At 48.2% G+C, this 13,986-nt stretch overlaps 1 long non-coding RNA gene across 1 annotated transcript in view; it reads left to right on the forward strand.

The window, feature by feature from the left end:
• Window positions 1-3,433, forward strand: part of LOC146357490 (uncharacterized) — a 28,699-nt gene extending 25,266 nt beyond the window's left edge. Inside the window, exon 3 of the long non-coding RNA XR_014790005.1 lies at window positions 2,191-3,433. This is a non-coding gene — a long non-coding RNA (uncharacterized LOC146357490). The remainder of the gene's footprint in view (window positions 1-2,190) is intronic.
• Window positions 3,434-13,986: the final 10,553 nt, after the last annotated feature.

The following is a 13,986-nucleotide window of genomic DNA, read 5'->3' on the forward strand; positions in this document are numbered from 1 at the left end:
GTATAGCAGGAAAGAGCAGTGGTGTGAAGGAGGAAAAAGAAAAGGGAGAGAGTCAGTTTTTGGCTGTTTATAGAAGTGTTCTGGAAAAACTCACAAACACACATCAACATTTTTTTAACTCCTTCAGCACCAAAAAACCATGATTGCGGACACCTGCTAATCTAGAGAATAGAAAATGACTGTATTTAGGATAGTGACATAAGAATAATTAGGTATAATTTTACTTTTAGTGCTGATGTCCCCTGTGCCTCCGGATTTGTTTGTTTTTTATTGGCTGTTATCCCAATAGGGAAATCTAAATGACAATTTTGGCTCTGCTGACTTTGGTACATAGTTCTAGGTGTTATAGTTTAACAAAATATAGTTTACTAGTAAATATTACTTGTATTCCACCAACATAGACACATTATAGGCTGCCACTGCAAATCCCTCCTCTCGTATTTTGAAACCGATTCAAGTTCCTGGCATCCCTCTATACTCTTGCTCATGTAGTTGGGTTTGGTCTTTCCTGGACTACATGTTCTCAGTTTTGAACGATGTCTCATTTTCTCACTGTACTAATAACAAGGATATCCTGAACTATATGTATAGCCTAGGTTGTGGCAGTGTCTGCACAATCTTTTTGTACCCACATGAGCCCATATAATTATGGTTACATTATCTAGCACTTAAATTCCACATACATTGGGCAATAACCAATAGGGTGCTTATACTCCGATTCTCTTGTGTCCCACAGCTTCTGTTGCACTAGTGGCGGATCCCGCCAATTCTGTTGCGCTGGTGGGACCCACTGCTTGGGCAACAGAGATTTAACACTTCCCAGAGGAAGCCCCGAAAGGAGCGGAAATGTTCATTTCTGAATCAGGACAGGTCAGTGGAGCTCCTTTATGTGAGCTTCACGAACCTGCCCCATTCCAGAAATGCAAGAATTTTTGCTTATTTCCATTTGCCCCTGGTAGCACTAAATCTCCATTCTGCAAGCAATTCCTGCTTGCAGACAGGAATTGGTGGGGTGCAGGAGAATTGATGGGGGTGTAAGCACCCCATTGGATACTGCCTATTAAGTTTAACTGCATAATTTGAGTGCAGGCATTTTTACAATATAATATTCTTAAAATCTTGTCAACAAGTGGACTTCTAAAAAATGCCAACACCCTCATTCAATCCAACTTAACACTGACCTAGCACAATGTACAGAAAGGTTACTGATGGTGAAATTCAACACTGGCCTGCTTCTTCCTGTGCTATGCTGAGATTGGTCAAATGACGCTTCATATTTCCATCTGTTTCTTGTCTCACTTTCCAGATGTTACATTGATATGTAATGAAATGCTTTCAGCCTCTTTCAGATGTTTAGGAGTTTAATGAACTGGGCATATGTATGTGATGTTAAGGTTGTGGCAGCAAGTTCCACCTCACTTACATTCCTTCACATGCCTGCAATGTGTATGTTTGGGAGCTATCACCCCCCCCCCCCAATGCACATTCCTCTCCCTCCAAATGTCTGAAGGGGATTATTAGCTTCATTGGGGTTTTTACATGTAAGAGCTCTTAAGAACAGGATTATGGGTTTGAATTGTTATTGTCATGCTTAGAGAAAGCAGGACTATTAAAATTCAGAAGAGACCCTAAGATTCAAAGAAACTTCACAGGCTATTTGAAGATGATATGATGAACTGAGTGTATATAGGTCATGAGAACTTATATTGAGCAGCATGACATTCTGGCTTCGACTTTTAAAAAAGTGAGAACTCCATTTCCAAGTCAGCAAAGTTAGTCTATTTAAGAGTATACTGTGACAGTCACACACTATGTGGATCCTGTCACGCTTTTTTCTTGGCTAGGCCTTTCCAGGAAGTGTCTGTATATTGTCTGCCCCCATGTTTTCTCCCCTTTAAATTCTAGCTCACCTTGTCACTAGGCACAGATTGCATGATGTCATTCCTGGCTTACCCAGCCATGATTGGTTTTTCATAACTCTGTGTCCGAGACATAGATTTGGCTTTCAAACCACGTGTGTGTGTGCGTGCATGCGTGTGTGTAGAGCGAGCACAAACCTCTTTTTACCCTATGTTGGCAGTTTTTCATTATTAGAGGATGGGACTCTAGTTCCCAGGAGATTCCGATTCACTTAGAGCTTCCTGTTAGAGAATGGCATAATTCTGATTCCTGCTTTCTTTGTTCTTCCAGATAAAACTTGCTTAGGCATAATGGAGGCTGGTGACCAGCCTTCTAGTCCCTGGACATGGCTTTGGAAGTTGATTTGTAGAAGCCTATTTCTGCAAGCAAATTACACTCTCTGGATTGTGGTGACAGATTGGAAAATACTTTGTAAACAGGAAGTATTATAAAGAGTGGAACAGACACCAGCACAGATTGGCAGATAAATGGACAGAGTTCATTAGGAGTTGACTACTAGAAACAGACAAGAATGAAGTAGTAAAAGGAGAAAGGGGTGTGTATGAGTATTTAAAAAAATACGTTGAGACTGTTAGATTAAAAATCGAATCTATTAATGAAAAATATGATTCACAGATAGATACATTTTTCAGAAATCACTCAAATGCTATATATGTACCTCAAAGTATGTGTGGCTATCTTTTGGTGGGAGAGATGGACTGTATTCACTTCATTCCATGGGTATACCTGGCCCAATCCTGGCCCACTTTGAGCTGATGAATTAGATGGGGGTCTACTGATAAACACAGTCATTACTAACCAAATATTTGTGGGTCACGATCACACACACTGAACTGAACCACAATTACAGGTAAGCAACGTGTCCTTTTGCCAATTTATCTCCAAAGTCTGGTAAAATTAATAAAAGAGGGAAAGGGGAACTTAGATAAATGCAGTCTTTGAAACCTCTGTAGTTACTGGCTTTGAGAGTTCTGGCTTCAGTTGGTTTAGCGGCTGAGGTGTTATGGAATATTTACAAATATTCCAGTTGCTCAGAAGTTAAACTGTCAGTGCACAAGGCCTAGGGAAAGATAGGGCCTGTGGGCTGTTGATGAGAAGACATTCAGAATTTGATCTACTGTTATGTGTGTAGATGAAACTGTTACATGAGTGGTATGTGGATGAGTATTGTGAACTTGTCTGGGTGTCTGTAAATGGCGGAGAGTGAGAGCAATAACGAAGAATGACTACAAAGAAAGTATTACATTAAAAAAACCCTCTGCAACTTTATATGAGGCCCTGCTTGTCATTGTCTAAACTATGGGCAACAGAGATTATAGGACATGTACAGATGTTTTTCCTTACCTGAATTCTGATGAGTAATGACTCTGTTTAATTAACAGAAGCAGTACAGACATTATTTTTATTTATTTTAAATACTGGTACCTCAACCTTTAGAAAACTTTCCCAGGGTGGCTTCCAATAAAATATAAAAATACAGCAATACAACAAAAATATCAAAGCATAATAAATCAACAATAACAAGAATAAAAAATATAAAGCAGCAGAAAAGAGAACAGCATACAATTCAGGTGCTAGAGATAAAAAACGCACAATTTAAATGCCTGGAAAAATAAAAAGCCCTTCACCAGGCATCAGAATGACATCAATGCAGATACCAGGAAAGTCTCCCTAGGGAGAGTGATCTGTTGGACTGCCACAACAACAAAGGCACTTTCTCTAGACACCACCTGTGATAGGGGACACCTGAAGATGGAACACCCCCAAACTGAAGAATTGTTCTATCAGTCTTCTCCAGAACAGGCTGATTACCACTAAGCTGAACAGATGAATCAACCACCTACAGCACCTCAATCTAATATGGATGAAGCTTCAGTTTATTGGCCCTCACCCAGTCCATAACTGGACCCAGATGCTGATTTAAGTACTTTCACTACCGGTTCCATGAATTTATACTCACTTCTGTTGTATGTAAAAATAATAATGAAGGCAAAATGGGAAAATTTCACTCATACCTGAAGTCTGCAGTCTTTTTTTTGTATGAGAAAAAGATTCTCGTTCCCTAGAAACAGTAAGGACAATAACAAACTAATAAGTTTCTACTGTAAGTGTATTAAAAAGACTTATAAATTATGCTACTGTTTCAGGGCTTGAATATGCATCTTAGAAAAGATGGCTTTCCAGCCTCACATTTAATAAACAAGGCTCTCAAGGTAATCTACCCTAACCCTCTGTCAATACAGGAGAAGCAGTGGGTGGGATGAGAATGGGTGGGACTCTTCTCCCTCCCAATGCCGCTTCCCTGCTACTTCCATCCTCCCTGACTGATTTGCCCCAGCTGGGCTCCAAGATAGAAAATACTGACCTGGGGGCAGGGGGAGACTGCAGGAAAGGTCAGAGAAACACAGGCTTGGGAACTCATGTTTATTGATATAATGTTTAATTCTCTTGTTGAACTCTGAAAAAGGCAGGTTGCTGTGGTTCTTTGAGTGGTCATCTGTGCATTTACATATGGGCTCTGTGCCTGCATGGAGCCTCGATTCGGGAAAACTTCTATAGCTGAGGATCATGTTTTTGGTGGGAACCCTTTCCCCACCGTCTGCTGCACATGTCCTAGTGGGTTCCTGCCCATTCCTTCAGTTCCTTGAGACCACTGAAATAGTCTTGAAACTGAGAGAAAAATCATGCCTTAGTATCAGTATCGAAACCAACACTGACACCGAAGCAGGGACAGTTGTGTGAATGCACAGATGGCCACTTGAAGAACCACAAGTAAGCAACCTGCCTTCCTTCTTCGTGGTATCTGTGCATCACACTGTCAGGGTGGAAACTGAGCCCAGAGAGCCTCAGGGCAGTTCAGATTCTGAGGAGGAACAGCTATCCATGGGAGAGGGGCCAGCTCATCCCTCCCAGGCTCAGCGCCTGGCAGAGATTCCTCCTGCCAGCATTCCTAAGATAGATAGCGACCCTGGCAGTGGGGGAATGTGGGAGGGGGGCTTCTTAGATGCTCGACGCAGATGCAAAGAGCGATGAGTGATGGAGGGCGCGGAAAGGAAGCGTAGCGCCCATTTGGCGCGCAAGCAACAGCCGCCTCCCATGGACCCAAGGGAAAGAGGGAGGATCTCTCCCTAGCCCATAAGTTCTGGGTCTTCAAGTGACTCTCTTTCAAACGGGGATCAACTGACTACTTGAAGCTTAGGCCACCCTGCTGTTCCTTGGTTTAGTCACTGGTGATTAGCATCTGAAAGAGTCATTAAGTTGTAAAAGGATTATAGCTTTGCTAAGAAATCCTTTCATCTGTGTCTTGAGTTGGCTATTGGAATCTACTGGGAGAGGCCGCCAGAGCGCTCCTGACAGCTTGATCCCCGTTCCTCTTTTTCTTCTCTCTCTCTCTCTCTCTCTTCTCCTCCTGCCGAATGGAGGGTGCCAGGGACCCGGCAGTGCAAGCTCTGGCGTAAGAGAACCAGATCCTCTGTGATCAAGTGGCTCAACTGACGACTGCTGTACAGAATCTGCAAGCTGCGGTTCAACCCCCGCCACCTCCTATTCCCCCCCGCTGCAAGTGCCTGGTGGCTTTGCCAGAGAAGTTTTCTGGGGAGAAAGGACTTTTTCAGATTTTCCGGGCCCAGTCGGAGCTGTACATGAGCCTTTAACCTGAGGATTTCCTGACGGAACAGGTTCGTGTGGGATTCATCATTAACCTACTTTCAGGTGTGGCAGCTAAATGGGCTTCGGGACTTCTTCTTGCTAATGACCCCCTGCTCGGGGACTATCAAGGTTTCATAACAGCAATGGCCAGATTTTTCGGTGACCCCCTGCTCATGCAGACAGCTTCTTGGGAGATTCGCTGCCTCAGGCAGGGTAAGGACTCAGTTTCCAGCTATGCAACAACTTTTCGCTTGCTGATGCAGGATTTACAGTGGAATGATGCCACACTGGTGGCTCAGTTTATGGACGGTTTGAACGACGAGATCTTGGATGAGTTGGCGTGCATGCCTAGCCGCCTACTTTGGAGGATCTCATGCAGACCTGCCTCCAGATAGATAGTCGGCTGGAGGGGTGCCGGGAGCCGAGATTTCCCTCCTCCCATTCCCCCCTGTTTCCTGCCCCTCCCCCACCTCCCGCCCCTGCGGTGGGGGCGGAGGAGACCCCGATGCAGCTGGGAGCTACCCGAGCCCCACTGCCGCCAGAGGAACTAGAGTGGCGGTGCGCTGAGCGCCGATGCTTTTGGTGTGGAAAACTGGGACATTTCGTCAAAACCTGCTGCGCCAGACCCGCAGCTCCTCTGCCTCCCCCTCCTCTCCTTCCTCTCCTTCCTCCCCCTTGCCCCCAGGCCTGACTAGGCTGCCCCCCAAGCCTGTTGGGGGTCTCCAGTGTGGGGGTGGTTTCCACACCTGGTGGGTGCCTTCCGCAACCCCCCCACCCTCCCATCTCCTATTACATGTTCACCTCCGCTCCTCCGAGTGGGGTGGGGTGGAGGCCTTGGCTTTAGTGGCCTTGGGGGCTACGACCAGTTTCATGGATGAAACCTTCGCCCTCTTCCACAAGATTCCTACCCTGCCTCTTCCTGCCCCCTTGGCAGTGGAGACCATAGATAGGTGTCCTCTTTCTTCGGGCGTGGTGACCCAGATTACAGCTCCGCTCACTCTGTGCACCCTGTCCCACGTTGAGCAGATGGTTTCACTTGGCCAAGGTTCCCCAATACCCAATTGTGCTGGGTGTTTCCTGGCTCTCTAAGCATAATCCTCAGATTTCTTGGGAGCTTCAGCAAGTGGAGTTTGCGTCTCCCTACTGCCGGGAGCATTGCTTCCCGACCGAGGTGCCAGTCCCAGCCCAGGCCTTAACCCTTTCCTCCCCCTCCTCGTCTGCTTCTGGAAGTTCTTCAGCTACCGTGATCCTTCCAGAGAAGTATGTAGCTTTTCGGGATGTTTTCGACGGGAAGGAGGTCGACCAGCTCCCCCCCCCTCCCACTGCCCATTTGATTGTGCCATTAACCTCATTCCGGGGGCGACCATCCCCACTGGTCAGCTGTATTCGATGTCGGAGCCGGAACTTTGAGCTATGTGAGAGTTTTTGGACAAAAACCTCAAATGTGGCTTTATTCGCCCTTCCTCCTCCCCCGCCTGTGCCCCTACCTTCTTTGTGGCCAAGAGATCTGGAGAACTCCGCCTGGTGCACGATTACAGATTTTTGAATTCGGTCTTGGTCCCCGAGAAGTATCCCCTCCCCCTCATACCGGAGATGCTGGAGCGCCTGGGGCGAGACAAGATTTTCACAAAGTTGGACCTGCGTGGTGCCTTCAATCTGATTCGCATCTGGGAGGGGGATGAGTGGAAGACCTGTTTCAGCACCCGGTACGGAGCGTATGAATACCTAGTGATGCCATTTGGGCTCGTCTGCGCCCCCCCCTTTTCACGTTTTATGAATGCCATCTTCCAAGACTATTTGGACACTTTCCTCATTGTGTATCTTGATGATTTACTTATATTTTCTGAGGACCCCTATGCCCATCAGCACCATGTCTCTGCCGTCCTCCAGCGCCTCCATGACAACCATCTTTATGCCAAGCTGGAGAAATGTGCGTTTGACCTAACCTCTTTGGACTTTCTTGCCTACATTATCTCAGCTGACGGTATCAGTATGGATCCTGCAAAGTCCAAGCTGTCCTCTCCTGGCAGGCTCCATCCACCAAGAAGGACTTGCAACGTTTTCTGGGGTTTGCTAATTTCTACAGAAAGTTCCTGCCCAGCTTTGCTCGGCTGACATCTCCTCTCACAGACCTCCTTAAGGGCAGGAAATCTCCTTTTCATTGGATGGCATCTGCCCAACAGGCTTTCGAGGAACTTAAGAAGCTTTTTAGTTCTGAGCCAATCCTGTTGCATCCCGACCCGAGGAAGCCTTTTGTAGTGCAAACTGATGCCTCTGACTTTGCAGTGGGGGCGGTGCTTTTTCAGCCAGATTGGGTGGGCAGCGGTTTGCAACCCTGCGCCTACCACTCCAGAAAGCTGAACATGTCTGAGAGGAATTATACCATTTGGGAGAAGGAACTGTTGGCCATCAAGTCCCTTTGGAGACCTGGCGTCATCTGCTGGAGGGGGCACAGCACCCAGTTGAAGTTAGAACCGACCTGGAACATCTTCAGACAGCCCGTGCCTTAAACCAGAGGCAGATTAGGTGGTTGCTTTTTTTTTCCCAGTTCCACCTTAAGATTTGTCATGTGAAGGCCTCCGACAACCTACAAGCAGATGCTCTTTCTCATAAGCCAGACCTCCAGCCAGGGGGTGAGGGGAATCCCCCCCCCGCTTCTTCCCCCCCAGAGCCTGGCGGCAGCTGTGGTGCCTCACTCTTGGGAGGAGCTCCTTCACTCTGCACAGGCTCAGGATGATTTTGTTCGTACAAAAGTGGAGGAATTGGGCTTAGCCTCTGCCCCCCCCTCTACCCCCTTCTCTTTGCGTGGTGGCCTGCTTTACCATTCCGGCCGGGTCTATGTGCCCTCTAGACCCCTCTGTGAGAAGGTCCTCCATCAGTGCCACGACTCCCCCACTGCTGGGCATTTTGGCTTCGCCAAGACTCTGCATGGACTGACGCGGGATTTTTGGTGGCCTCATGTGTGTTGGGATGGCAAGACCTATGTTGCCTCCTGCCCAACCTGCCAGTGGGCGAAGGCCCCCTCAGGCAAGCCCACAGGCTTGCTTCACCCCCTGCCTACCCCCTCAGGACCTTAGAAACTGCTCTCCCTTGACTTCATCACTAACTTGCCTCCCTCACACGATAAGACCACCATTCTGGTGGTGGTGGATTTGTTTTCTAAGATAGCCCATTTCATCCCCTGCTCTGGGTTGCCCACAGCCAGGGAGATGACAGAGCTGTTTTTGGCACATGTTTTCCGGCTCCAAGGATGGCCCGAGGGTCTCATTTCGGATAGGAGGGCCCAATTTACTACCCATTTCTGGAGGGAGCTACTTGGGCTTCTCCATGAGACGCTCCATCTTTCCTCCGCCCACCATCCACAGATAGACGGTCAGACCGAGTGCATCAATGCGACTCTGGAGCAATATTTGCGCTGTTATGTCAGTTACCAGCAGGATGACTGGTTTTCCTTGCTGCCTCTCGCAGAATTTGCTTATAACAATGCCTGCCATGCTTCCACCCGCCAAACTCCATTTTTTTTTGCCAATTTTGGTTACCATCCCAAGGCTTTCCCGTCCACCTTAGCTCCCTCTTCAGTGCCAGCGGCCCATGACTTTTTAGAGGAGTTGCGAGCGGTACACCACCTCTTACGGGACTCCCTCGAGCAAGCCAAGACAGCCTACAAGGCCTCTGCGGACCGGCAGCACCAGCCAGGTCCATCTCTGCAACTGGGGGACTGGGTTTGGCTGTCCACCCAATACCTCCCCTCTCACTCGCCTGCAAGGAAGCTTGCGCCTCACCGCACGGGGCCATTCCAGATTACGGCCCAGATTAACCCTGTTGCTTTTCGCCTGGCTCTCCCCCCGTCCATGAAGATCCATCCTGTTTTTTATCGGTCCTTGCTGTCCCCCCTGGTTTCTGGTGACCCGCATCGCTTGGTCGGCTCCCCCCCGCCGCCAGTGCTGGTGGAGGGGGGGGAGGAGGAGTTTGAGGTTGCAGAGATTCTGGACTCCTGCCTCTCTCGCAGCCGCCTGCAATATCTAGTGGACTGGAAGGGATACAGGCCAGATGAGCGATCCTGGGAACCCGCGGAAAATGTGCATGCTCCGTTGCTGCTGAGGCGCTTCCACCAGCTGTACTCCCACAAACCTGGGGCCCCAGGGGAGGAGCACGAGGGGGGGCCTCATGGGAGCGGGCATGATGTCAGGGTGGAAACTGAGCCCAGAGAGCCTCAGAGCAGTTCGGATTCTGAGGAGGAACAGCTATCCGTGGGAGAGGGGCCAGCTCGTCCGTCCCAGGCTCAGCACCTGGCAGAGATTCCTCCTGCCAGCATTCCTAAGATAGATAGCGACCCTGGCAGTGGGGGAATGCGGGAGGGGGGCTTCTTAGACGCTCGACGCAGACGCAAAGAGCGACGAGCGATGGAGGGTGCAGAAAAGAGGCGTAGTGCCCGTTTGGCATGCAAGCAACGGCCGCCTCCCATGGACCCAAGGGAAAGAGGGAGGATCTCTCCCTAGCCCATAAGTTCTGAGTCTTCAAGTGACTCTCTTTCAAATGGGGATCAACTGACTACTTGAAGCTTAGGCCACCCTGCTGTTCCTTGGTTTAGTCACTGGTGATTAGCATCTGAAAGAGTCATTAAGTTGTAAAAGGATTATAGCTTTGCTAAGAAATCCTTTCATCTGTGTCTTGAGTTGGTTATTGGAATCTACTGGGAGAGGCCGCCAGAGTGCTCCTGACACACACATATGGGCAAGTAACAAGCTAACTTACCAGAGGTGGGTTGGTGTGTCAATGTAAGATCGAAGACAGGACTGCACGACCAAAGGTACAGTCTGCCCTCGCCTGAACATCCAACTTGCAGTGTCGTATGAATGTGGAGGGCTTAGCCCAGGTTGCAGCCTTGCAAACATTTGGCAAAGTCACTCCTCTGTCGAATGCCACAGATGTGGTACTCCTCTTGTCGAATGTGCTCTCACTGGAAATTAAAAAGTCCAGCCAGCAAGCTCATATGCCCAAGTAAATGGTCTGAACAACCCATGTTACTAATCTCTGTGACGATACCAGGAAGTGGACTTTCTGCAGTCCACCATAGCAAAGGAACAGTCTGTTAGATTTATGGAACATCTCGGTCTGCGACTTATAAAAAGCCAGTGCTCACCTAACATCGAGCGAATGTAGAGAGTTTTCCAACGGTGACACAGGGGCTGGGGAAATGCTGGCTGGACTGTATCCTGGTTGAAATGGAACTCTGATACTACCTTTGGAAGGAAAGTAATGTCTGGCCTCAAAATCACTTTATCCTTGTGGAACAAGAGGTATGGAGGGTCAAATCCTTAAAGCGCAGAGTTCACTTGACCTCCTTCCTTGATGACATAATTGCAATCAGGAAAACCACCTTCCAAGACAGAAGGTGCAAATCAACTATGGTGAGAGGCTCAAAGGACTTAGTTGTGAGAGCATGAAGTACAACTGACAAGCTCTATTGGGAAACAGGTGCTCGAACTGGTGGCGCTAAATTTCTTAAACTCCTGAGAAACTGTCTCAGCAAAGGATGTGTGAAGACCAAGAAGCCTTGTATCAGTGAATGAGAAGCGGAAATTGCCACCAAGTAAACCCTAATAGAAGAATACTTCAAACCGTTCAGAAATAACAAATGCAAAAAACAAAGAACATGCTCCGTAGAGCAATGAAGAGGATACACTTTGTTGGTAGCTGCAAAAGTAGAAAATGCTCTCCATTTACTAGCATAAGAGTGCCTTGTTGAAGGCTTCCTAGTCACCTCCAGTACCGAGCTTACAGGAAGAGGCAAGGTGTTTATCGAATATTCCAAGCTGTCAGTCCGGGTGCCTTAGGCGCCCATGGGCCTGTGACAGCAGCATTGGTATCAACAGCAGTCCCCAGATGTTGCCCCTGGATAGAGCTAGTGGGGAAGTGAACCAACCCTGCGATGGCCACCACGGTGTGATTAGAATTCTGCATGTCCTGTCCCGAGCCATCTTTGCGCTGACTTTCATTAGCAGCAGAAAGGGAGGGCACAGGTAAAATTGGCCAGTCGTCCAGGGAAGAAGAAAAATGTCCCCTAGAGATCCATCCCTATTCCTGTTCTTGTGCAGAAGCTCTTGCACACCGCTTTCTCTGAAGTTTCAAACACATCCACTGTAGGAGCACCCTACATTTGAAACAGGTAATGTAGAATGTCGGGTGCAAGCTGCCACTTGTGAGACTGCTGAAAAGTCCTGCTCAACGAATCCACTAGTATATGGTCCTTCCCCACAATGTATATCGCTGTCAGACAAACTCTTTTGTGAATTGCCCAATAGTATATATTCAGAGTCAGGGAGATCAAAGCCGGCGCGTGAGTCCCCCCTTGCTTGTTTATGTACCAGACAACTGCTGTGTTGTCTGATGCAATTTGCACATGGCGACCCTTCATATTCAGTTTGAAAGCCTTCAACACTTTCTACACCACCAGTAGTTCTAGATGATTTATGCAGCCTCTCTTCAGATCTGGACCGTAGACCCTGAACCCGAAGGGACATGCAATGAGCTCCCCATCCGAGGAGCAAAGCATCGGACGTGAGAACAGAGGAAGGCAGCTCTGGAAGGAAAGGCATGCCTTGACAGAGGTTCCAGATCGATATCCACCGCAAGAATGACTGCCGGACTGCATTTGGTATCCTCAGTTGAACTCGATGTGCATCCTCCGCTCTGGAAAAAACATGTTTGAAGTGGCTACATCCGTAGGCAAGCCCATGCCACCACTGACACTGTGGCCGCCATCAAACTGAGGAGATGTTGGATATAATAAACTGTCACCTTCTTTTGTCGAATTAGTGTTGTGGCAAGACCAATGATGGCTAATGCTCTTTCCTGAGGGAGAAAGGCTCTTGCAAGCCCTGGAGTTCAGTAGCACTCTGATGAAGAGAATCTCCTGGGACAGGTGGAGCATGGATTTCTCCTTGTTGATGCAGAGGCCCAATGCCTGTGGGAGACTGCATATCAGAAGTACCTTCTGAGATAGACCCTGTCTGGAACTCGCCACAACTAGCCAATAGTCCAGATATGGGTATAGCTCGATGTTTCGTGTCCTGAGATATGCACACACGATGTCCGTGCATTTCATAAACACTCTCGAGGCCATGGCTGACCTGAACGGCAGGACCCGAAACTGAAAAACATTGTGGTTGATGACAAAGTGGAGATATTTCCAATGCGAGGGGTGGATCACTATATGAAAGTACGCATCTTTGAGATTGATCGCTGTGAACCACGCACCCGTCTGCAATTTTTTATGGTCGCTAGTGTAGTTGTCCGAAACTTTCTGGTGGAAAGAAACAAATTGAGGTTTCAAAGGTCTAGAATCGGACAAAGCCCCCCCGTCCCTCTTCAGTACCATAAAATAGACGGAATAAAACCTGATCATCTGGCAAGTAGCCACAGAGAGATCCAACTTTCTCCCACAGGAAGAGCTGATATCGAAACATCATCGCCTGATACTTAGACACACAGAGTCCCAAAGCTGTTGATGAGTAAATTCGCCTACCAAGTAAATCTAAATGGTGATTCACCTTGTTGACTGGCAAGGCATGTAGTTTCTGCACCTTCCCTTGCGAAGACTCCGCGATGACAGAGTTTGGCTTCAGGTGAAAAATAGGAAGCTAGTGTCTTTCTCTTGCGCCCTGAACGTCGACTCCATTCTTTTAGAAATGGGAGCCATCAAAGATGGAGCTGCAAGAAAGCTGCACAGTCTGTAGCAAGGTAGGTAAAAATGCTATTGCCACTGGGGTTGAAGATTCCGTGTAAACTGCATCAAACACTGGATTCTGTCATTTTTCTTTGGGTTGTTGAGTCTCAGTGCCCAATGATTGGGCCATACAAAGGACCTGGTTGGTGAAAAGTCCCATATCTTTCAACGGTGAGGCTCTCTCTGACGCACCAACGACATCATCAGGGGAAGCTATGGAAGGCGGCAAAGAAGAATAAGAAGTCAAATCTGACTCATAATCTTTGGCATCCGGCTGTTGGGTCATGATGGTCATGAGGCGTCCCTCTTGGTCTTGAGCATGTACCTCTTGGTCTTGAGCCTGTACCAGTGGAGGAGGTATGGGCAAGTGTCTCTGTGGTGGAACTGAAGGCTGATGTTGCTCTTGGTGCTTGCGCAATGAGGAAGAGAGCAGTGGAACCAGCAGAGGAAGGAAATCCCTCACCACTGGTGGTGGCGCAAGAGGTGAATTCTTATCAACTGAAGGTTGAGATGGTGATGTCGATGGAGGTGGTTGGTACTGAGGGACAGGCGCACCTAGATAGCACATCGGATTGGAATATCTCTCATGGTCCCGATAGTCCCATTCATCCCAGTACATGTATTGCTGCGATGGCTCATGGTAGTTGGAGTAACGGTCCCACTCCTTTATTGGGGATCTTGACCTTGCA

Source organism: Heloderma suspectum, chromosome 1, assembly GCF_057233095.1.
Source record: "Heloderma suspectum isolate Gila_16-S chromosome 1, 16-S_ref, whole genome shotgun sequence".
Taxonomy (NCBI): domain Eukaryota; kingdom Metazoa; phylum Chordata; class Lepidosauria; order Squamata; family Helodermatidae; genus Heloderma; species Heloderma suspectum.